Source organism: Alexandromys fortis, unplaced genomic scaffold (assembly GCF_014885135.2).
Source record: "Alexandromys fortis isolate MF-2015 unplaced genomic scaffold, M_Fortis_MF-2015_v1.1 scaffold_17, whole genome shotgun sequence".
In the NCBI taxonomy this organism is placed as follows: domain Eukaryota; kingdom Metazoa; phylum Chordata; class Mammalia; order Rodentia; family Cricetidae; genus Alexandromys; species Alexandromys fortis.
This window is the reverse complement of record NW_026067896.1, coordinates 255,825-281,546: the sequence shown is the minus strand read 5'-3', so window position 1 is coordinate 281,546 and position 25,722 is coordinate 255,825. Positions and strand designations below refer to the sequence as shown.

Below are 25,722 nucleotides of genomic sequence, written 5' to 3'. Positions count from 1 at the left end.
ACATCCAAAGACCCAATCTGTGTTTTCAAAACAAGCCTTTTCCCACACCTGCACACATCAGTCCTTACCCTGCCAATCTTGCTACTTCTTGTTCTGATTTAAAAAAGGAATTAGAAAAATAATTTGTAAGGTGTTTGTGCCATCCCTAGAAGTGTAGGGTTAAATGTTCAGTAGATTTTGGAAACCAATACAAAGTTAGCAACAGACCCCGGTCCCTTTTTTTGAATTAAAATCTTGAGTGTTATGAGATGTGATTCTGTTATTCCCAGTCCCAGGGAAAGACTGCTTAGGAGCTCAGCTAAAGGACAAGTCCACTGTATCAGGTGAGCTATAGAGTAGTGTGCTTGATAAGTAGAATAAATAAAACATATTAACAAATGAGGATTGAGGAATTTATAAGCATCAAGCTATTAATAGTCCACCTTAAATTATACAATGTAGAAAATATTAAAGTATTGCCAATTTTGCTGGGCAGTGGTGGCGCACGCCTTTAATCCCAGCACTTGGAGGCAGAGGCTGGTGATCTCTGTGAGTTCAAGGCCAGCCTGGTCTACAAGAGCTAGTTCCAGGACAGGTTCCAAAGCTACAGAAAAACCCTAAAAAAAAGTATTGCCAATTTTAATATTGCTTTTCTTTTGTCTTCCTGTTATTTCTCAAGAGAAATTGTTAAATGTTTAAACGTATTTTTGGTTTGGTCCTATGCTGGTTCCTTCTATGTCAGGCTGGAGCTGGTGAGCTCCCGTTAGCTCAGGTAAACCGTTTCAGTGGGTGTCCCCATCATGGTCTTGACCTCTTTGCTCATATTCTCACTCCTCCCACTCTTTAACTAGATTTTAGGAGCTCAGCCCTGTGCTCTGCTGTGGGTCTCTGCCTCTTTTTCCATCAGTTGCTGGATGAAGGTTCTATGGTGACATTTAAGATAGTCATCAATCTGACTACAGGGCAAGGCCACTTCAGGCCCCCTCTCCATTATTGCTTAGGATCTTAACTGGAGTCATCTTTGTGTATTCCTGGGAATTTCTCTAGTGCCAAGTTTCTTGCTAGTCCCATAATGACTCCATCAATCAAAATATCTCTTTCCTTGCTCTCCATATTTGTCCTTCCTCCATCTTGACTATCCAATTCCCTCAAGTTCTCTTCCCCTCTCCTCTTCTCCCCTCCACATTAAAACTAGATCCTCTGAATGTGGGTGACAGTTCTGCGGCTGGGGCAGACTGTGGGGCCACTGGCAGTGGCACCAGGATTTATCCCGACTGCATGTACTGGCTTTTTGGAACCCATTCTCTTTGGAGGAATACTTTGCTAATCCTAGATATAGTAGGGAGGGCCTTGGACCTTTCTCAAAGCAACGTGCCTTACCCTCTCCGAGGAGTGGATGGAGGTGAGAGGGGAAGGTAGAGGGAACAGGAGGAGGGGAAGGAGTGGGAACTGGAATGGGTATGTAACATGAAAAAAGACAGTTTGTTTTCTTTTAAAAAAATAAAATAAACAAAAATAAAATAAAAAAGGTTCCAAGTCACGTGGATAAACAAAGACAAGAAAAAAAGATATTATTTTTATGTGTGTGTGTGTGTGCAAGGCACTTGCACACGCACACATGCATATAGGTGATCCTCTGGAACTAGAGTTACTTGTGGTTATGAGTCACTCGATGTGGGTCCTGGAAATGGTGCTGGAAATCAAACTTCAGTCTTCTGCAAGAGCAGCAAGTACTCTTAACCACTGAGGCATGTCTCTAGCACCAGAAAATTTTCAATGTCTAAAGCCCTAAACTGCATATATGCATCATGAACACTTATCATGTATTAAAAGTAGTTAATTCCAAAAGGAAAAAAGAATCTTTAACAAAAGGTTCTGCCACTCTTGCATAATGTTAACATGAAAAGTAGAGAAGAGAAATCAGAAGTCAAGAATGAGAATAAATATCTCATGAGGATAAACAAGAAACTTAAACTCAGCGTTGCCTTTATCTCCACTTTCAGCTGCAATAAAAAAACTTGCAAGTCACTGTTCCTGTCCTTACCACAACAAATAGGAACAAACAAACTGAAAACCAACAATTTCCTCTGGTTAATCAGAGGACCAAAGGACAAACCAACATTGTAAGATTAAAGAAATGGGCAAATCCAAAGTCACAGTCAAGATTTATTCACTTGGACCAGTGCCACCAGAGCCATGTGCAGGTAGGAACACGGAAATGGCAATTGGGAAAAGCTGAAGGAAGATGAGTCTAACACACAGTCCATTGAAAAGTGTGAAGTTCTTGGAGCCCTGGTCTTGGTGAAGGATGTATCAACCATTTGGAGCAATCCCAAAGCAACTATAGTGAAGAGGACCAGAGATCAGAATGCCAACACTAATGTAAAAAGCCACGAATGATGTCACATGCCCATTATCCCATTGGTGGAGAGGCAGAGACAAGAGAGTCATGGGTAGTTGCTGTCTAGTCTAGTCAAGTCAGTGAGCCCCTGGCTCAGTTAGAGACCCTGTCTCAGAAACAAAGATAGAGTCACTGAGGAAAACATTCGATCTCAATATATGACCTCTGCATTCACCTCGACACTCACAAGAACCCACATACACACATATTGCATTAACATCTCTATACATACACAAAAAAATCGGATATCTGCAAATCATGTATGTATTTGTTATTGTTCCTGTTGTTGTGAGAATTTCAAATAAAGAGGGGATTTATTTTTACTCACAGTCCATCATGGAATGGAAATTTATAAAATAGTGTAGTTTGAGGTAAATAGTTACTCCAGCCCAAGGAATGGGGCAGCCCACAGCTTTGGTATGTATTCTACCTAAATTAACCTAATCTACATAATTCATCACAGGTGTGCCTGGAGGTCTGCCTCCTAGATGATTCTTAAGGAATTATAAATATCCCTCTCATATAGTTTATATCTGTTAACAGTATGAAATGGTTCTGGATCTAACGTAATGGCCTTTGCTTTGGAAAGTTCTTGCTGCACACGAGGACTAGAGTCTGGATGCACACAACCGATGATCACAGAGTGATGTGAAAGCTGTAGGAAGAGTGGCCACTTATTCTCCCAGGAAGGAGATGTGGCTGGAATTTAGAAAGCTCTCATAGAATGGTTGGATTTTTAAACTGTGTTCTAAGGCCTGAAGACTCAGAGGAAAGAAAAAAAAAAGGTATTCCAAGCAAAGAGAATCACAAAAGCAAGGTGAAAGAGGTGGGTGAACATGGACACGTCATTTCTAGAATGATGAAGGTCCAGTACATCTGCAGAGGAGATGTGTGCTGCTCAGAAACAAATGGTGCCTGAATGCCAAGCTATTCCTTTGTTACCCACCCCCATTCACTTTCTAGTTTCTTGACACACATTTTTCTATGTAGCCTAGGCTGGACTCCAACTTGAGATCCTCCTGCCTTATAGCCTTCTAAGTGTTGGGATTATATGGGTGTGTGCCTTTTTACCTGGCTCTTAAAATTTCTTATATTAAGAGAATGATCTGCTTCTGAATCTCTGGATCATTAAAGACCTTTTAAAATATACTGAACATGATGATTTTCAGTTAAATGAATCTACTAACCTTTACTACTTAGCAAGCATCTACAAGTAGGGCACTGAACAATATAAAACTCAGCTGGGAAATAGAAAGACATGTGTAACTCTGCACTCCCCTCAGTCTGATTCTGAGGAGGACCCAAAGGAAACAGTCATTCATGTAAATTCATCCATACAGTGGGGAGACCCAGGGAAACCAGAAAGTCTTATGGTCCTTGAATCCATATCAGCATTAAAAATTAAATAGAGAAGTTTTTTTTGTTTGTGTCTGTGTGTTATAGGTGTTTTTTTTGAATGTGTATGTTTGCATGTACATTCCTGTAGAGGTCCAAAGTTGATATCAAGAATCTTCCTCCATCTCTTAACCTTATTCATTGTGGCATGCCTCTTAAATGAACACAAAGCTTTCCAGCGAAGGCAACTTTGGGACACACAGGAGATATCCAGTGTGCCCCCAGGGAACCCTGAAAATACAGGTATGCAACTATACCTGCCCTGCATTGCCATTTGGTGTAGGTAAATATGTGATAGTTGACTCTCTTGCTCAAATTCGGTGCTCTATTCTTTATCTGGCGATAGCATATACTCAGTAAACTGCTGAGATAGCAATATTCGCTAATAAAACAGTAACAAAAAAGAAGCACACCAGTTGGACCTACTACTTTAATATATTACAGAGACGAACCCAGTGCTGACTGGGGTGGCTCACACCTATAACCCCACCATTTGGGAAGCTGAGAGGCAAGGGTTGCAGTAATTTTGAAGGCAGATTTGGCTACATACTGAGTTCCTGAGCAACTGAAGTACAGAGTGGAAAATTGTGTTAAAACAAAACAGGAAGGGTAGAAGAAAATAAAATGAGGGAAGGGAGAAGGGACAGAGAAAAAAGAAGAAATGAGGGAGGAAGAAGCATGCAGAAATGAAGAGAACAGACTAATAATCCAGCAATCGCAAGCACATGAATGGATTATTTATTTTTAAAAGCTAAGTGGTTTAGGAAAAGTGGAAGTGGGGGAGAGAAAGTACATTTTAGAGCTCTAGCTCCAGGGCAAGTAATAAAAGTTTTTGCTTTAAATTTTTTCATAATACTGTGAGCAAAAGGAAAGTCTATTCCATCATATCAGCCTCCAGGGCAGAAAACACTAGCCTCCTGAGCTAAATCAAACTGGCATGGGCTCTCAGACTTCAGGCAGCTGCCATTGGTCTCTGCCTTCCATGAGGCTAAACCTGGCAGACAAAAGGAAGCAAAATAAATTTCCACTTATTTTATAGGCTACTTTTTTGCTCTCATCAATTAATTATAAGAGTCCTGCAAGCCCATCTTGCATTCCCAGTGTTCCCTATTAGGATGTTGGCAAGCAACCCCTCACCAAAGACACAAAGCTAACAAGTTCACGCTTGTGCACACATGCACATGTGCGTGCACACACACACACACACACACACACACTCACAGTTTTTAGTCACGATGCAATGCCCTTAAGTTGTTCACTGATGACAACCCTCAGTGTCACCTACTTTAAATTCCTTAAATCAGTAAAATTATTAGGATACACCAGTATTTAGGTTTGATGTGTGGAATCATAGTGGAATTCAAACATTTTTGTTTAGGTTTTTTGTTTTGTTTTTGAGACAATATCTCACCGGGTAGCCTAGGCTGCCCTTGAACTCAGAGAGGTCCTCCTGCCTAAGCCTCTCCAATGCTGGAATTGCAAGTGTGTGTCACCAAACCTGGCTGGCAATTTTATTACATTGTGTGGGTGTGTGAGCACACACGCGCACATACATACACATACACACACAGGCACACTATAGTGCATATGTGGAAATCAGAGGACAGCTTGCAGATTTACCCACACCAGGGTAAATTTAATTCAGGTCATCAGAGTTGTTAGTAAGGTCAAAGGAGTTTCAGTTGTACCTTGGTCTTAGGTTTATAGTAAGGATTAAATGGGACAATATAAGTAGGAAGTTTAAATGCACAGTAAAGTGTGTGGCCAGAGAACTATACATATCAACCTTGAACATTTCATCTCTGAATGACACATGTTCTTTGGGAAAAGAGCCTAAGAAAGTCAGCTTTTTTTTCACCAAGCGAAACATTTACTCTATATCACCAGATAAACTTGAAATAAACAGGTAACTGTGATTTTATTCTGGGATTATGTGTTTGTTAGACATAGTGCACAAAGAAATATGTTAATATTTAAATAAAATGCCCTTTTAAGTGTCCTCTAAAAATATCCAAGGTCCTTCCAGCTCTAAAATGTTGTGATCTATGATAAAAATTCATAATGAAACAATTTTCTGGAAACCATGGGATTATCTGACGGCATTGACTGGAAACAACTGAGACCCAGACTGGGAGCCTGTATCAGTATAGGAGAAAATATTGACTTCTTTTCTCTACCAATTGAAGGTCTCAGGCTCTGCTTGCAAGTGTGGTAAAGAAAGCAAGTGAGCTGTATCTGCAGACAAAGAAGCATGTCAAGACTCACAGAATCCCAAGCAGAACAGAGAAAGTATGTAGAATTCCATGAAATAATTCAAAACTTCACCCTCGATCAAAGAACGTGCAAGAAATTTAACTCGGGAGGAATTTAGCTAATTGACATCATTTTAGAGATTGGAAAAGTAAAAGCTAGTGATGGGACAATGGTTCATTTTGTAAAGTGCTTACCATGCAAACACCCACGTCACAGTCAGGTGCAGTGGTGCATGGATATGACCCCAGCACTGGCAGGGTGGAGGCAGGTGGATTCCTGGACCTCACTGGCCAACTGATCTAGCTGAATCAGTGACCTCGGGGTTCACGGAGATGTGCTGTCTCAATAGTTTAGGGAAGAGAAACCTTGAGGAAGATACGTGATGTTGACTATTGGCCCCACAGGCTCACGCACACATGTGCATACACACAGAAACACACACACATAGAGAGAGAGAGAGAGAGAGAGAGAGAGAGAGAGAGAGAGAGAGAGAGAGAGAGAGAGAGAGAGATGAAATGACAAACTCAAGGTCAACTGGTTTTTGTGGAACCTGGGGTCTAGGAAACAGAAGTGCAGCAGTGACCAACTGTATGTGCACAAATATAAATTACTTTTTCCCCCACTAGGACATAATTAGCTTTCTTCATTCACCTACAACTCAACCAGTCCTTGTCTAAGGAAAACAGACATTGTTCGTAGTCTCGCCCTCAAAGAAAATACCTGGATTAACACACAAGTCAGTGACACGGTTCGGCCTTTAGAAGTACCTTTGCACTGTGGAAATACATTAAATATTACAGTGGCAATGATGCCTCAAAAAAAAAAAAAAAAAGCAGGGGAGAACAAATTACAAGCAAGAAACAGTTCGCGTATTTTTTTTTTTAAGCAAACGCATATACTCAAATCCAAGTGAAGGTAGAAAACAGGGCGCGGAAGTCTAGTGATTATTTAACAACTACATAGAACCAAACTTCTCTCACTTAATTCCGAGAAAACAGAGTTGAAAGCCCGCTGTCTGCACTTCACATCCACTGTGCTGGTCATGTATGTGTTCACGCTGCTCTGTTTCCTATGTTTGCCCACTTAATTCATTCGATTCTACCTCATAGTCGTTTGTTAGTTATTGAGTACTATTAGGTGCTACAAGTCAGACACTGGCGACTCAAAAAGCGAGCTTTTCACGCTGAATTGAAAGAACGAGGTAGAAAGTGAAAGAAATCCCCAAAGCGCCCGCACCCTACCCCATAAAGCCTCCTTGCAGCGCAGGAGACTAGAGAACATTCAGATAGGGGCTGAAGGCGGCTCCTAGGCAGATGAGGTGACAGACAGCAGCTTCAGGGCTCTGCCTCAGGGTTTCGGTGTGACTGGAGGCAGTCCCAGGCCTCAGCTGGTGGCTCTGCAGCCCTCAGGAAGCTCATTGGTAGCCAGGCCTGCTGGCCTCGCCCGCCCACCCGCCTCCCAGGAGAAGCCGGTCGCCCACAGCCCGGGTACACGCACCTAGTCGCGAGGCTCTGCGGAGCAGCGGCGGCCACACCCGGGTGAGGCCTGCAGCCAACCGGGCCGAGTCCCGGGGCGGGAACGGGAAGGTCGCTCGGGTCGCGCTGGGCCCTTAGGGCGGGGCTCCGGAGGCCCCTGGAGCTGCTCCCGGCGCCCTGGGTCTGCAAGCCTGGCTTCTTCAAGACCGCCTTGACCAGTGGCCCGAGGACGATGGTGCAGCCCACCTTGCTGCAGCCTGAGGTCTGGGCTTTAACAGAAGTTGTGGCTGGACGGACCTGACCTGGACTGGTGTCTGTCTCCCTGAGCCTGGCTTAGGCCAAGTGGGGTCCTCAGGAAGCCTTGCGCTGGGAACTGTCAAACTCCTCCCCAAGGGAAGAGAGCTGAACAGTTATTTTGCCCATGCCGGAAATAATCCAGCACTGGGGAGGCTGAGCAGACAAGGAGATCACCCAGGACTTTGAGGCTTAGCAAGGGACACAGAACGAGTAAGACCCTGTCTCAAAAACAAAACAACACACCAGGTTATTTTCTCCCTCCCTGCACGGTTTAAGGACTATAACAGAAGGCAGAGGACGTGATCTAAACTAGGTAATCAGAAATTCTTGTCTGTTTAGGCATTAGAAGGTATCTGGGAAATAAATATGCTTTACTACTCACAAAGCATGTGTGCACATGTTTCTAACTTTTTTTAATTATTATTATTATTATTTTAGTGAGTACAAATTCCTTTGCTTAGCTAGACTCTTATCACAGTTATCTTGGTGAAACACTTCTCAGTTCTGGCTTTCCTCTTAACCACAAACACCAAGGAAAAAGGTAGGCATGCTCAAACATGTGTGTGTTATCTCAGAACTCAGAAGATGAGGCAGGGTGAGTGTGAGTTTTAGGCCAGCCTGAACTGCATAGGAAGATGCTAAGAAAAAGAAAACTCACATGCTTAGAAAAGCAGGGAAAAAATAGAATTATACACAAATAAGAACATTCGGAGTCCTTTCATCTATGTGCACACAACTCTCAGATGACAGTGTTTACTAGTCCCGCTGCCTTCCACAAAGTACCATCTCTTTCAGGTATTCAAGGGTCTTCACAACATGGTCCTAGCTTGCCTTTCCACAAAGAGTCGTATCTGGGTAACATTTTTCTGAAACTACCCGAACAAAGAATAAGTTGTCTTATTTCTAATTTTTTATAATTGTTATTATTATAAAAGTGCAATAAAAATCTAGCAAGTGTATATTAAAAGCTGTAGAGTGACAAACTCTAGTTTTTGTCTTAAAAAATGTATACAGATTTCAACAAGGAAAAAAAAACTGCCCTATTTTACATTCCTAGCTGCTTACCCTCAGATCTGTGCTTAGCTCATCTGCACCAATAAAAACAGCCCATAGACTGTCTCTGGGACTTGTTTTCGGCCTGTCAGATGCATTACCTTCCTGACCTCATCTCATGCTGTTCCTCTCAAACTGAAAAGGATTGAACCTCTTCAGCGCTGGCTCCAGGGTAATATATAAGAGGAGTTTAACTTTCGTTGCGTGCTATTACTAAGACGGGTGAATTATCTGCAGGTGTGTGTCAACCCTATGAACTGGCATTATTATTATTTCCACTTTACAGGTGAGGAAGCTGAGAGCTGGGGAGGTCAAGTTACAATCAATGAGGTCAAAGTCAACATTCTACACTGAGCTGGCTTGATTCCAGGGTCCATCTTTGCAAACACTGTGTGGGTCCTTTTACCATGAGGCCTCCTCACTAGCCAACAGAAGTTAATTGCTCCATTCATGTCCCTCTATTGTAATACCTCCCACCCTACTGGTTCTCATTTTATTCCCATCTGTTTCATAACTGTTAAATTTCTGATATAATGACATCAATATAACCCCACAGCTCTTAGCAATGCTCTCTCTAAATGAAATACCCTGATAGTCCTGAATTTGGCTCGTACAAGTCAGTGGAAGTGGAGCTCATTCCTTATGCTACTGCTCTCTTCCAGGGTTCATGTCAGAATTATTTGCTACATCTCCATCCACTATGAAGCCATATGACATTTGATGCATTCATTTTCCTTGCTAGTATAATTTGGATCTGCATAGACCCAGCCACAAGCTCTGTTCCGGCATGCTTGGTCTGCAGCTGACGGTTTGACTTGGGGAGGTTTTTGAAACTTTAGCAGGTGGAGAACTAAATCACTCTACATGCTCTTGAGTGTTATACCCATAATTCCTTCAACACTCTCCACTCCTATCTGCCTTCTTGTTTTTCCGGCTTCTTGCTGCTATTGTAATGTTATGCCCAAGTGCACAGAGCCAAGCAGCCATGAACTGAATCCTTTGAAACCATAACTGAGTAAACTCTTCCTTTCTTAGTTTGTTCTCTTTGGTATTTTTCTCATAGCTTCTTAAAATCAACTAATACACTTAATAAAAATGGTCATACTTATTTATATAGACAAATATTTGCCAACATGTAGTATATCCACTACATTCTGAGTGCTAAGAGCAATGTCTGACATATTACCCATTATAGCCGCTAATATAGGGTTGTTATAAGTCCTGTAGACTAAGCTGACCAGAATACCATAAAGGTAAGGGACAAGTGATTGGCAAATCCAAGTGAGAACAGATTGGTGAAATAATTTGAAGAGTTGGCTATACTTTCCAAATCCTAGTTGTCACCAGTTCCTCTAGTCCCAGACGTGACAGCTCTAGAATAGACAACAGGTTTGACATAAAGCACTAAGTTCATAGAAAACCTAAGATAATAGTCTATGTCACACAAGTCAAGACCGGTGTGCAAGCTGGTCTAAATCCCATGATAATGCACTGTTTTGTTTTCCCCACACAGGATTTCTCTGTGTATCCCTGGCTGTCCTGGAACTAGCTCTGTAGACCAGGATGGCCTAAAACTCACATAGATCCACCTGCCCGTGCCTCCCAAGTGCTGGGATTAAAGGCATTCACCATCTGGGAATAATGCTGTTCTTAATTACAGTGAATCTATGGGTGGTAGAATTGAGTGTTCATACAAAAGTGAACAAGGATTGCAATGTTTAATCAAATTACACTACCTAAAATCAAAAATAAAGAATTTTCTAGATAGTGACCCTGTTTTCAAAAGAATTGCTCAATGTTTATTTTTAACATCCTATTCTATAATTATTTGATTAATCTTTTACTTTCGCCAGTACAGAAGTACTAAATCCAGCACTTTTTTTTTTCTGAGACAGGGTTTCTCTGTGTAGCCTTAGCTGTCTTGGAATTTGCACTGTAGACCTTTAGCCGTAAACTCACAGACATCTGCTTGCCTCTGCTTTCCAAGTGCTGGGATTAAAGGCATGTGCCACTACCAACACCCATTAAATTTATTTATATTTTTATTGGTGTTTTGTCTGTATATATGTCTGTGTGAGGGTGTTGGATCCTGGAATTACAGACAGTTGTAGGCTGCCAAGTGGGTGTTGGGAACTGAACCCAGGTCCTCTGGAAAAACAGTCAGCGCTCTTAACCGCTAAGCCATCTCTCCAGTCCCTGAGATCCAGCTTTTTTTTATTTGTCTTATCTGTTACAAGATGTAAATGTCCTAAAAACAGACAAGTACGTAGGAATGACTCATTAATAAGGTTGACTTTGTACTTGATAGCGAATGAGAACACTGTTAATAAAAGATGCATCTTCCTCCTCTCTCTGCTACTCAGTATTGAGGTGGTGAAGGGAGTAGCCATTGTCATATGGAAGGACTGGCTAGTTCAGGAGCTTTTGAACGTGGAAAATGGGTAAAGAAAGCACCATTGATTGGTACTGAAAGACCTCCACATTTTCAGGATTAGGTCATCGTGGGCATACATCTTGGGTCTCTATTCTGTACCTGTCTGTGTGCCCAGTACAAGGGACAGTGTAAGAAGAGGAAGGCATTGCTTTTCCTTGACGTCAGCAAGGAGTCTAGTTGCTTTATTTGACTCCACAGATTAAAATAGTAACTAGACCAACCCTGAGAAGATGTGGGTTCTGACTCCACTACTAAGCATGTATATACATCTCTGTTACAATTCTAAATTGTACTTCACACCTAACTACTGGGAATTCTGTTAGGAGACAGCAGCGTGCATCTCTGAGTCTACTTCTAGGATTTCCTTTTCTGGGATTGTCTCATTCATAGTGACTTCAGAACTAATCTTTTGGGGCCATTCTCCTGCCTACCAGGAAACATATAGCACAACATACAGAATAATTCAGAAATAGATGTCTTAAACAGCAAGCATGTTTACTCCTTAATTTGGATTTAAGTTTCCACAATAAATTCACGATTGTGGCCCATCCTGAGTGTATTCATCCTCCTAGAGTAATTTACTGCCCTTCTGAGCAACCTTTGCTCCCTCTTTCCACATGTTTCTGGAAGAATAACACCCTTGCCCATCACATAAGACTCAACCTGCCTTCTTCATGCCCACAGAAGTTTGCAGATGAAAATATGACTATAACTTGGCCAAATCCCCCATTAAAATTAGCACAATCCACTGAAAGAGAAAGAGCAAATCCTTCTGGACACATGAAAGACAATAGAGGTTATTTTGGTTAAACATTTTTTCAGTCACAAAAAAAAGAGCACATGTGTGGAAAAAACAGCCAACACCAGAAAAGAAGTAGATGCAAGTAGTTTGCAAATGGAAAGGGTTGACACCATCTGAACCATAAGATCCAGATACCAAGAGCTAGATAAGAACCCTTGAAGCTACATATACAAGCAAATTTCTGCTTTCCTTTAGTATTTAGATCAACATTTCTGTCATTTGCTCTCATAAAGCTTTTTATTTACATACATGAATTAGTTTGGTAACACTAACAATCCCTGGAGTGCCATGGCTGCAGCTGCTGCTAAGACCCTATAAACGGCTCTTGTGGTTCTATCCAATGGTTCAGAAAATTGCCCCAGGTTCCACTGTGCACTAAACCCTCTCACTCTATTTTTTTTATCTTTACTTTTATCCTATGGTCTGGTACCTGGATCTCTTTGGACTGACACTTCACAGTAATTGAGTCTGACTTCCTATTTCAGCTTTACCCCTCTTCTTGTTTCTGTTGCTGTGATAAACACCATGACCAAAATCAACTTGGAAAGAAAGAGTTTATTTTAGCTTACACTTCCAGGTAATGGTCCAACACTGATAGAAGTCAAGATAGGAACGCAAGGCAGGAAGCTGGAGGCACACACTGAAGCTGAGACCATGGAAGAACTTTTTTTTTTAAATATTTATTTATTTATTATTTATACAGTTAGCCAGAGACCTCATTACAGATGGTTGTGGGCCACCATGTGGTTGCTGGGAATTGAACTCAAGACCTTTGGAAGAGCGGGCAATGCTCTTAACCACTGAGCCATCTCTCCAGCCCTGGAAGAACGTTTTTGCTGGTCCAGCCCTGAATGCAGTTCCTGAAACAAGACTAGGCTGTATTCTTTTCATCACACTGGGCAGTATTTCTGATCTCTCCGGTCAAATCAGTACACCTAAATAAGACATTGTTTTTCATAGCAACACTGACTGATTCCGTTTGTCTCCTCAAATGGGTTCTGTGGTTAACCACTGAGGCCCCACTGAAAGATGATCATTTTCATTTCTTGTCATTCCCTTTGGGTTTTACATTCTGATATTTTTAACCTAATGTTAAAACCTCCTATAAATCCCACAAACTATTCAGTATTTTCTACAAGTTGGGTGATCGAAATTTTGATAGAAATAGGTAAGAAATAAGATTTTATAGGGAGATTAGTCATTTAAATAAGAAAGTCTTAAAAATCTGCATCACCTAAAGCACTTCACCCAATACCAAGAAAACTACTGTGTGTTTTTTTTTTTTTATCTAGGACTACACATTCTAAAGTTTATATCAGAGTTTCAGCTGTCATTACTTCAGGATGTGGTTGTAATTAGAGATAAACTTTAAATAAATAATCAAGCCCAAATCCAATATGGCTTGTGCCCTTTCTAGACGAAATTAAGACACAGACACATACAGAAGAAAGACTATGTGAGAACAGCTAAGAAGACACTCATCTACCAGCCAAGGAGAGATGCCTCAGGAGAAACCAGTCCTTCCAGATCCTTAATTTCAAACATACACCTTCTCCCAGCTGTGAGAAAACAAATTTTTCTGTTTAAGGCATTCCTTTCCTAATACTTTGTTACAGCATCTCCAGCAAACTCTTATGATCCCCCACTAATTATTATAAGTTGGAATCTTTCTCTATAAATTCTTTGGAAAAGAGCAGTGGGAATCTCTCCCTGGCTACCTCTATCTGCCCCTATTGTTATCTGTGGAATTATCACTGCACACTTTATCTTCAACCAGAAATTAAAGAACTGGAGCTGAGGTTTCAGTAGTGAGTGGGAAATGAAGCTAGTGGTTATATGCCAGTGATCATTTCCTCAAAAGTCAATCATGGGTATACCTACAATCTCAATACCAAAGAAACTGAGGCAAGATGATTAAAAATTTGAGCCAAATCTGGGCTGTACAGCAATGTCCTGTCTCTAGAAACAAACTGAAGCAACAACCAAAAAGCCATGATCAATAATAACTCCCTTTTCTCCTCTTCTTATCCTTCTCTACTTTCTGAAATATTTTGTGCAAGAGGTTGATCTAGGCAAACAATGTTTATGTCTATGTATGTAGGAGTGGGAGTAGTGGTAATGTATGATGGCCCAGAGAAGGTTCTGCTATTTGAGTAAAATATCTAGGATCTATAAAAGGCAATAGGATCCAACACTTGCTGATCTGGCATAGGATGTATTTTGAAGTTCTGATAGTTCTACATGAGGCTGTGTTAAGACATATTAGCATAGGAAAAGACAGTCTGAAAAGGATTCCAATCCATAAATAGCTGAGTTAACTGAGCAGACACTTCTCAAAGTAAGTACATATGGTCAGAAAATATTTGAAAAGTGTTCACATTCACCAGAAGAATAAATTAAAACTGTACTAAGAGTCTAATTCACTGAAGTCAAATGGCTATCATCAAGAAAACAAATGTCAACGAACACCCTTAAGGGTGTGTGTTTGAGGGCAGGGGATGCAAATACACTGCTAGTAGGAATGTGAACTGATGTGGGAGTGTCATATCAATCTGTTGATTTCATTGGCTGAGCAATAAAGAAACTGCTTGGCTGGCCCTGATAGGTTAGAACATAGGTGGGAAGAATAAACAGAATAGGATGCTGGGTGGAAGAGGAAGTGAGGTCAGACTCTGCTCTGCTTCCAGAGGGACCCGACAGCTCTGCTCTCTGGAGCAGAGACACCAGGATGGACGGAGGCTAGAATCTTCCCGGTAAGCGCACCTTGGAGTGCTTACACGCATTATTAGAAATGGGCTAGTCCAGGTGCGAGAATTAGCCTGTAAGGGCTAGAGTTCATGGGCCAAGCAGTTCTTAAATGAACACAGTTTGTGTGTTGTTATTTCGGGCATGAGCTAGCCAAGCGGCCGGGTGTTGGGGACGCAGCCCCGCCGCTTCTTATTTCAACAGTGAACTGGTGCAGTCTCTATGGAAATCAGTGTGAAGGGTCCTCAAATAAACTGCTAAACACAGAACTAATGTATGATCGGTGTATATATCAGATTACATAACCAAATAAATCTAACTGCATCCTCATAGACAAAACATCCATTTTTATCATGGTACTATTCATATTTTCTTAATATGGAGCCTCCAAGATTCCCATCAAAATATGAATAGATAAATAAAATGTAGAACATATGTACAATGGGGTTATATCCAGTCATAATGAATAATGAAACTCTTTCATTTGCAGAAACATGGAGGGAACTAAAGATCATTTCAAGTAAAATATGAGAGATTGGATCATCACATGGTTTCTTTGGTATGCAGAATCTGAGTAAAAATATACACACACACACACACAATGAAACAAGAAGGGATGATGGAGACTAGCAAGAAGGTTGATGCTGCCATCATCCTGACAGCAAGAGGCAAATGTAAACAAAGTACAATGCCAATTATGAATGGAATGTCAGAATGAAACACATTATTTTGTATACTAACTTGAAAAATATTTTTTAAAATGTGTGTTGAGGACATTTTTAGGATGACCTCCTTCAAGTGAGATATTTAAAGCTTAATAGTCTCCATTGCTCTCTGAAACCCCTCCCCACAGAGGAAGAGCCCAATGAGGACAGAAAGGTGGTCATGTAGAGGAGTGATTGGATATATTAAGTGAATGGAGACCTGGTGTGGCATAGCTATTACTTCCAAATTGAAACCTTTCTTTCCAGAGGGAGGAGGAAACTGATAAGACTCGGGAAGTAAACAAAACCTCAAGGGTTAGAAAATTTGCAAGATTCACACTGGGTAACTAGATCCTGGTTTCTGGACACTATTCTCCACTAAAAGACATCCAGGGTCTTTGGAGAATGCCTGATTTCAGAACTGGGCTAGATAAAGTACCGGAGAAACCTGAAACCTCTTTTGAATATTAAAGTAAGAAAATGCTAGGAGAATTTAACAACATGCCACATCAAAAGGGCATAGAATCCCAGTTGAAGGGACTCTTACTGGCCAAATATAGAATAATATAAATATGAAAATGAATAATAACAGTAGCTAACTAACATTCCACAAATGAAATAAGAATACACACAATATAAATAAAGACCAAATTGAAAGTGTGGCTAGGCTATTGATGCAAACTCAAAATATCTCCCCACAAGATACTAATGATAAAGGGCAAGATGCCTGGAAAATGCCACCTTAATCAGAGATCAATGTCAACATCAGTAGTAATGAGGCAAATCTAAATCCTGTGCAACTTAATGGGATGTAATGAGATGATATTACATCAGGTCTGTGATGTTTTCTGCTGTGATGTATTGCCTAACTCTACTCACGAAACCTTACCAGATGCATCTACATTGAAAGCATTCTATAAAATAACTACCTAATCTTTAATTCTGCAAGTGTCAAGGTCATGAAGGTCAAGTAAAGAGTAAGCATGTTGCAAATTGAAGGAGACTGAAGACATAGGACATAAAGTTTCAGCACATTATTTTATACTGAAATCTTCCCTTAAAGCATGTCATTGAAGAGAATAGAGAAACCATCGGTTGAGAGAAGTAACTGCATGGATTTCCTGGTTTGGTACTTGCATTGAGGAGATAAAGGAGAATGTCAATTTTTTTAGCCTTTTAGAAAGTACATCTGAATATTAGAATCATGGGCCATCCCATGATTCAGCAGCTTCTGCTCTGATTCTTCAGAAAACCAGTGTGATATGTGCATTTGGGATTGTTTCCAACTTAAACAAAGTCAAGAGAGTGGCTCAGTCTCTTCAATGAATCTATGCCATGAGGGAAAAAAAGGATACACTAAAAGGGGCTTATGGGATGCAACCAGCAGATGGAAATATGGTCCTAGATGAGTTTCAAGCTTGCATAAACCATGGGCAAAGTGCATTTGGGGGTCAATTTGTATACAAGAAATGAAGATACATGATAACATTCTTGAGAAATAAATAATAACCTTTGCTCTGGTATTCACTGTGATGGCAGGAATATTTATATATTTTCTCATTTTTGTTGTTTTTTAAAATTTTCTAATGAATATTTATGTCCTGGTTCTACATTAGTACATTATATTAAAGTGATAGTTAAGCACAGAATTAGAGAAAGGAGAGTTGTTAAAATCTATATTCTCTACTTTCAGTCATTCATATTTTGTTCAGAATAACTATGGCATCTGGACCATTGTTCCTAGCAAAGGTTGGTGACTAGGTCTGCTCTTCCACCCACTTGAGACCAATTACTTGTGGCTACATTAAATCTTAGCTAGAGAATTCTGAAGTTGGCCTTACCAGAGAGCACAGGAAGATGGATTAATGATGCATGCTATGAATGAATAAGTGGCCCAAAGTGATTCCCACTTTTCTTCAGACTCATATAGACCTTGACACGAGCTATAAGGTTGCAGCGCACCACGCCCATCTGTGCTCTATGCGCCACCATACAGTTCGTGATCCGGGCAATGGGCTGGAGATTGAAACACACAAAGACTCACAGAGACAGAGACACAGGTCATCCTTGATGCTAAAATGCCCCAAGAATGCCCCCTTTATTGTGTCCAGGGGCATCTTATATAGGGATAGCCACGCTCCAACCAAATGCATAAGAAACCACTGCCCTACCATCAGGAACTCCTGAGGGTCTCGTGCTCAGAGCAGCTGTAGGTACTCAGATCAGGGGAAAACAAGTTGTTTACAAGAAATTCAAGATCTTGGGGTTCACTGCTCCCAACATAAGGTAAGGCTTGTGACCTTGGTACTTCTTCACAAAAGGACTGAGGAATATATAGAGGGAGGGAGGGGACAGGACAAGGACTCTGAAATCAGAAAGATAGGCTTCAGTGACAGTATGAGAGAGCCTAGTGAAAATGAGGGCTGAGGAAGGGCTTATGAGCTGACCACAGCTGTTTAGAAGTGCAGGTAATTTAGTTGTCTAGTACCCCTCATCAGCGAGGGCTGCTAATATTCTGCACACAGAATAAACATCTATATGATCTACTCAGTAATGATGACACGGTCCATTTTCCGTTGCGATAACTGAATACCACAGACTGTGAAGAATGGCATTTTATTTAGCTCACAGCTCTGAATGCTGGTAAGTTTAAAAGCAAGATGCCAGCATCTGGCCTTAACTTTCCCACTGCATGACAACATGGCAGAGGGCACCTGGTAACAAAACAGAGCAAGCACAGGCTAGCTTCGTCTCTCTCTTTCCTTTGTTTTAAAGCCACTAATCCCAAGCTGGATCCTTAGCCTTATGAATTTATCTAATCACAATTACTCCCCAAAACGATTTCCACATTTAAACAATATTAGTGTATAAATATGGGGATTAAGCTCCTAACAAACAAACTTTCGGGGTCCTCTTTAAACTGCAGCAGGCAAGTATAGCAAGGTTAGTGATTAAAATGTTCTGTTCTGTTGCCATTCCAAGATTCTGATCTGAGGATGGTTAAATGACTCATTCCAGGTCACACAGAAAGACCCAAAGCATCAGTCATAAGTTATATATAAAAGCAATGTCAGAGCAGAAATAAATGAGACCTTTCAAGTCAGCAAGGCAATCCCACAAACCACCAGCTTATGCGCTAGACCATTCAGCTAAAAGCTGGGTGGATCCTTGCTCATCGTAATGCTGAGGTTTTCACAAAGGACGTGAGGATAACAAACCATAGAGTTGCCTGTGGTTTCTTGAGGACTTGTTTCTCAACATAAACTAAAGAAAAAAAAGTTCTTTGAAGCTGAAACAGAGCACCAAGTTAGACCGCATTTGAGAAGAGTACTGTAACCCCACTAGGCCCCTAAAACGTCAGTTAGCTTTAGAAGGCATTCTCAGTTGCTGTAACAGAATGCTTGGAACAGAGCCAAGCAGCTTTAGAAAAAGCCCAGTCCCGTAGACACAGATGACATTGCCAAAAGAAGAAAAAAAAATGGAGCAGGGAGGTCACGTATCCTAGCCTGGCATCTGACTCGTACAGCTGCTGAATCATATCCATACAGTGTTCTGTGAAGAGATTCCCACGAGAGTCCCACAGGCCCAGCAAGCTAGAGAGTTGTCTATGATCCAGTTCACTAGTGCTTGCTCCGATTATCAGGAAACACTGAGAATGCCCACATAAATATTTCCCTGTCCCTTATTAACGAAATGGACAAGATTGCCTCTGGGCTTGGGGGGCACTGCTCAGTGAAAGAAGAAAATGGAAGTGGTGATTAAGAAAAGAATCATTTCTTAATCTCTTTTTCTCCCGTGACTAAGATACAGGGGTTGAAACTGGACTCTTCTCTTGCCCTGTGAGGAGGAAGCACAAAGGCAGAGCTAGCTCATTCTCACCAAGGTAGACGAGCCAAGCAGGAACCATTCTCCCACCTGCACAGATGCCTTGGGCTCTTTTTTATTTTCTTTTCAGATTGTTGGGAGCAAACAGATGGCTGCAGAAGCCTGGATTTCAAATTTATGAATGGAAATTTAAACAGATGTTAGCAATCAAGATGGCATGTAAGATTTTTTTTTTCATACCATGTTTATAGCCCTGCCTCCTTCACATAAATGGGAGATGTGGGTCATAAAAGGGTAGTTTTTGATCTTGGGGACAGCCTGGATCCAACATGGTGATTATGTAGCACAGTAACGGAAATATTGAAAGAACAAAGGAAGAAAACACTAATCATCTCCCTGTATGAAAGCTAAATGTTTATCTGTAGAATGCTCTAATGTATCTGCACAGAAACCATTAACCATCTGAGCATTTTCTATGTTTTAAGTAGGTAAAATTGAAGCCTGGGATTTGGATGAATATCCACAGACACGTAGTTGCTTGAATTTCGTTTAGATTTGATATAATAAAGATTGTTTTGTTTTGCTTGGCTGAAGGTCCCAGACATACAAGGTCCTTCCAAATTTCATAGACGAATAAGAGACAAGTAATAAAGAACTGATAGTTGTGTGGTGAGAAGCAGGGCTGAGAAGAGAGGTGGGTGGTACTGGGGGTATACTGCGGGATATTTTACTCCTTTGGCTTTTTGAGGGGCCCACCACCTAGAAGCCAAATAAATCACACTGAGGCGTATTATTACTTATAAATGCCCAGCTTTAGTGTGGCTTGTCTCTTGCCGGCTTTTTTTATCTTAAATTATCCCAACTACCTTTTGCCTCTGGACTTTTATCTTTCCTTTTTCTGTATACCTTTCCTTACTTCTTTCGCCATGGCTTGCAGTGTGGCTGGGTGGCTGGCCCCAGATGTCCTCCTCTCCTTGTTCCTCTTCTCGTTTCTCCTTCTGCCTGCCAACCCTGCCTATCCTTGCTCTTGTCACGCTATTGGCTGTTCATCTCTTTATTAGACCATCAGGTGTTTTAGACAGGCACAGTAACACAGCTTCACAGAGTTAAACAAATGCAGCGTAAACAAAAGTCACGCACCTGAAAATAGTATTCCCCAACAGGAGTGGGATTGGGAAAATGATTCAAACTTCATCAAGTAGTAGCTCCTTCTCCTCCACCAAGGATATATTTCAAAACTTATGGAGGATCCCTAAAACTGGATGGTATCCAAACCAATCCACACAATGTTTTATATTCAAGTGAACATATTGTAAAGCAGAATCAGGAGTTACTGAAAGATAAACCAGAAACTAAGAGTTTGACAACTATTAATAAGAAAACAAAACAAATATAATAGCATACTGTAAGCATGTACTTTTGCTGTGTTTTCTAGACAGGGTTTCTCTGTGTTGCTCTGGAGCCTGTCCTGGAACTCTGTAGACCAGGCTGGCATCGAACTCACAGAGCTCCATCTGCCTCTGCCTCCTGAGTGCTGGGATTAAAGGCATGCTCCACCACTGCCTGGCTAACTGTAAGCATGTATTTAAAATTTACAAATTATGCATTTCTGAAATTCTCCACTTAATATTTTCCAGCCATATTTGCCTATGGGCAGCTGAGACTGGAAAATAAAACCACGAAAAGGGGGTGGGAATGAGGAAACTGAAGGAAAAGGCAGATGTTGTTTATATTAAAACAAAAGGGCAGAGGTAAATATATGTTGAACTTTACAGAAATGAAAAAAAAATGAGCAAACTGGAGTGTTGCATGAATGTGATTCCTAACCATTATGAGAAGAAGGGAAGGTTTTGGAAATTGTAGCATCTGGAAGAAGAGTATCAACTAGAATATGTTGGAAAATCTTGTTTATACCTTCAAAAAGTAGACTCCCCACAAAGTCTGGAAATCAGGTATTAGGCATTGCCGTGTACTGCCAACAAGCCCAATGCCCACAGGGATCCACACTTAGAGGCTGTCCTGGCTCTGCAGAATCTACCATGATTGTCCCTGTGGACGGACTGCAGTCTCATCTCTAGCTTCCCTGCAGAATCTGCCATGTTTGTCTGTCTCCCTGTGGACTGACTATGGTATCATCACTAGTTTCCCTGCCCTATTTTTTTTTATTACGTCCTCCATTCTATCAATCTATTTTCAACAGCATCATCAAAGAAAATTGTGACATGATTCTCAAATACAGATTCTTAGACTCCATCTGAAGAACCAGAACCTTCAAGGGGAACCATAAACTCTTCTAAAAAAATCTACTAATGATTCCCATGCTTGCTGAATATGTGTGTGTGTGTGTGTGTGTACGTGTACTTGTTTATGTGTTCACATGTATAGGAGGGTGAGTATGCATATGTATGTACATGAATATGAAGGACAGAGGTGATAATGAGTGTCTTTTTCTCAACTGGTTTCTGTAGCGGCATTTCATTTGTATTTTAATAAATAAAACTTGCCTGAAGATCAGAGAATAAAATAGTCCCACTGGTCAGCCTTACAGACCAAGCAGTGATAACACACACCTTTAATCCTAGTAGCTACACTAGTTGCCATAGAAACTGGGAAGTACATGCCTTTAATCACAGAACTAGAGAGGATTATAAGACAGCTCTCAGGCACAATCTCATTCTGAGATTCCTAGAGGCAGAATCGCTATTTTCAGACTGAGGTCAAGGTTAGGGCCAGTGACTGACTGCTTTGCTTTTCTGGTCTTCAGGTTGAACCCCAATATCAGTCCCTGAGTTTTTATTAATTGTGTTTCAGATTTCCATCTTGTATTTCTTAATTTTAGATTACATTTATATATTTACACTTATGTGCATACACATGTACACACACACACACTACAATGCACTTGTGGAAGTCAAGAGCGACTTGTGGGTGTCATTTATGTTCATCAGGTATAGTGGCAAGTGTTTTTACAAAATAAGCCATCTTACCCTGACCCTTCAACTTAATTTGTGAGACAGGATTTCTCACTAATCCTGAAGCTTGCTGATTAGTTAGTTTAAAGTGGGGCTGGTTCCAATGAGTCTCCTGTCCCAACTTCCCCAGGCCGGGAAGATTATAAACATACTTTGCTGTGTCTGGCTTTTTATATGTGTTGGGGTCCCAAACTCAGAATTTATGTAAGCACATTACCCACTGAACAATCTCCTCAGTCCACACCTGCTGATATGTGAGGATCATTATTAAACCTGAATTAAATAATTTGCCTTGACTTGAAACCTTGCAGTGGCTGTCTGAGGTCACCGCAATGAAAGCAAGGACATGTGTATACCATCTGGCCTGTGAATGCTCTGTTGATACCCATCATGCTCCTCTCTTCCTACACTAAAGGTCTTGTCTCTCATTGCTTACCCTGCCCCTGAATCCCAGATCCCCATGGCTCCCCTCCCCCATCATCTGGGGATGATGCAATTCCTCATCACTTTCAGCTCCCAGTGTTTAAGTGTCACCTTCTAGCAGAATTACAGCCCGGACTTGTTTATTGTCTGTCTCTTCTCAGGGCCTCACGCCATGCTTGTAAACAGTGCCCCATTTGGTTAAGGAATGAATAAAAAAGCATCTTGACTTGAGAGTCTACCAGATGCCAGCGTGTTTTTCCAGGGCATCACCTCTATTGCCTCAGGGACTTTAGCAAGCACATACGATACCATTTGTTATCTGTATTTTACAAAAGAGAAAATAAATAAATTAGCTAGGTGAAAAAAAATAGGTACTAAAAATATTAGGGCTTAAGGCATGGGGTTATCAGAATAGTGTTTTCATGATCTCTTAATTCTGATCTGATATACAATGAAATCATCTACATTTTAAACAGTGTCTTCTGTTTTTCTCTAAAACTGGTCTCAGAGAAAATTCAAGTTTACTCTGGTATTTACCTAAGCAAAAGATAATTAAAGAAGCCAAACTCTTGTTTTCAAGGACCCCGGGATATGCTGGAAGTGGGAGCATCACATACTCTTTGTTTCCTATTTTAAACACAGATAATAGCTACGTCATCTGGTTGTACAATTCTTATTTCTTTGCCAAGTTCCTTTCTTTTAACAACAATTCATATTTTGTCACTGTGAACAGGCAGAGTTACTTGTTAGCTCACCTCTCCAACAACTGCTCCTGCCTAGCAGCTAGCCAAATGGCAAAGCAGTTCAGTGAGGGGAAATCTGGTTAAAGCTCACCTGAAAAGATAGATTTTGTTACCAGACAGATTCAAGGCTATCTGCCCCTCCTGCTGCTCCTCCAAATAATCCCATGTAGTCCCGTGGCTTTTCATACCATGTGGGAGCCATTCACCATTGTGGGATCTGTGGGAGTATGGCAAGGAAAACAGAACCCATGGTGGGGAATGCAAGCAAGAATTTAGTCACTTGCAAACATGTCAGAAGAGCTAAAGGGCCAACTGGGGGGGAGGGGAAGTCTGGAAGTTGCTACCCTCTCTGGGGCTAGAGAGATGGTGGGAAGCGGGTTAAGACAGTTAAAGAATCATGTTAGTTTGGCCCACACAGGAGGACTTGGCTAGTGGGAGTTTGAACCACAGAGAAGTTGTCTTAGTGCTAAAGATCTCCCTGACAACAGAGGGAAGACGGTAAGCGGTTCAGCTTTCCATCTTCTAAAATGATTTTTAGATATTGATTTTTTTTATTTCAGGGCTCTCCTTTTCACTCCAGATCCATTTCCTTCATTCACCCACTGTCTCTACATGAATGGCTAGTAGCCCTCTCTGATTTAACTTGACCTAGAAGGAACCTTTGATTCATACCAGCAGTAAGTATATCCCTTCTTTACCACGGCTCAGCCTTCTTAGACACTTTGCTTTCCTTATTCCTTTGCCCTGGAATGAGGATGGCATTTATATAAAGCACAATTTACCAGTTTATCTGGGGCTAGCATCTGTTATGGGGCATACCATATTCCTTGATGTGAGTCATGAAGGTAAAAGTAAGATACTGCGGATCCCTGAGTGGCTGCAGTGGCAGAAACGCTGCTGGCAGTGGGTCCTGGGAGCAGCAAGTCCCAGACAGAGACTGCGGCATAGTTCCCGGAGTGACTGCAACTGCAATGGGCCAGGAGTCCCAAGCAGGGAGCTGCATAGTGGGTGAGAGACCTCGATGGGGCAGCCAGTCCCATGAGGAGAAATAGATGGATGGGCACACCAGGAGACCATGCCACAGGTCTCTGAAGGCGGCTGGTCCCAGGCAGAGAGAACAGCAGAGCGGGGGGGGGGGGGGGGGGGGGGGGGGGGGGGGGGGNGGTTAGGGGTAGGAACAGAGGGGGTAAGGGGAGAAGTAGGGAGAGACAGAAGCTGCCACTTCGAAAGAGGGGAGAGAGGGACAGAGAAGGAAGAGACTCAGGCTGCAAGCAGGAAGAGCTGCCTTCCTAGGCAGGCTGGGGAGGGAGTGGGTGGGGCTTGTCTCTTAAAGGAACAGGACAGATCATTACATTGAAGTTTGGAAGGTGGAAGGGTAAAGCAATCCTTGTTACACAGGGAATTTGAGGCCAGCCTAGACTGCATAAGGCTCTCTCTAAACAGAAAAAAACAACACACACCCCAAACAAACAAAAGAAATCATTGTTTAGTGTTTGAAGTGGCTGAGACTTTGAGATTCTTACCACAGAATGCCTAGCTCCTTCTGTCTCTTAGTCTCTTACAGTAGACTGCACGTCTGTGGTTGACAATAATATCACGGGGATTGCTCCACTTGTGAGTTTCATTTACATTTACTGACCGAATCTGTCTACACCAGCCATCGCTGTGCCCCCAACTTCTTGAAGTATCCTATGCATTCTTTTTTTTTTAATTTCTCCCCCCTCCTATGCATTCAGTAGGCAAGTATTTGATTGGACTTTTAATTACTTGCACAATTTTTACTTGAACTATTTCATCAAAACCAACAAAACTGTCATCAATGAATCCTGAGCTCAGTATGCTCAAATCACTGAAGCCCAAGGCTTCACTTTGCCAGTATAGGCTGGACTGACGGCTTGCTTGGGTTACAGTACAGCCAACTAACAGGAAGTCAAATTTGTTCCAAAGCCACTAGGATCCCTTAGTCATAAAGAGGCCTTATAGGGAACAAGAAATGAAACCTATTCCTCAGAGTGATGTTACCCCAGTCAGAGGCTGGTGGGACAAACTCCATTAATTCTACCTGTTTTAAAGTTTTCTGTATGGTCTAATCTAATTCCTCAGAAATGACCAAGTCTCAGATTTCACTATTAATATAAAATATTAACAATGAATAACATTTCAACTAATTACTTAATATAGAGCAACCACTTTTCATTTGTCTTGATTTAAGTTCATTGTA

At 41.4% G+C, this 25,722-nt stretch overlaps 1 protein-coding gene and 1 pseudogene across 2 annotated transcripts in view; both read right to left on the bottom strand.

The window, feature by feature from the left end:
* Cpq (carboxypeptidase Q) overlaps window positions 1-7,851 on the bottom strand; it is a 331,662-nt gene extending 323,811 nt beyond the window's left edge. For both annotated transcript variants that reach the window (XM_050162425.1, XM_050162417.1), the window contains exon 1: window positions 7,526-7,851. The gene's annotated coding sequence lies outside the window, so the exon portion shown is untranslated. The remainder of the gene's footprint in view (window positions 1-7,525) is intronic.
* LOC126513887 (POU domain, class 5, transcription factor 1-like) overlaps window positions 1-25,722 on the bottom strand; it is a 467,898-nt pseudogene that overhangs the window by 210,332 nt on the left and 231,844 nt on the right.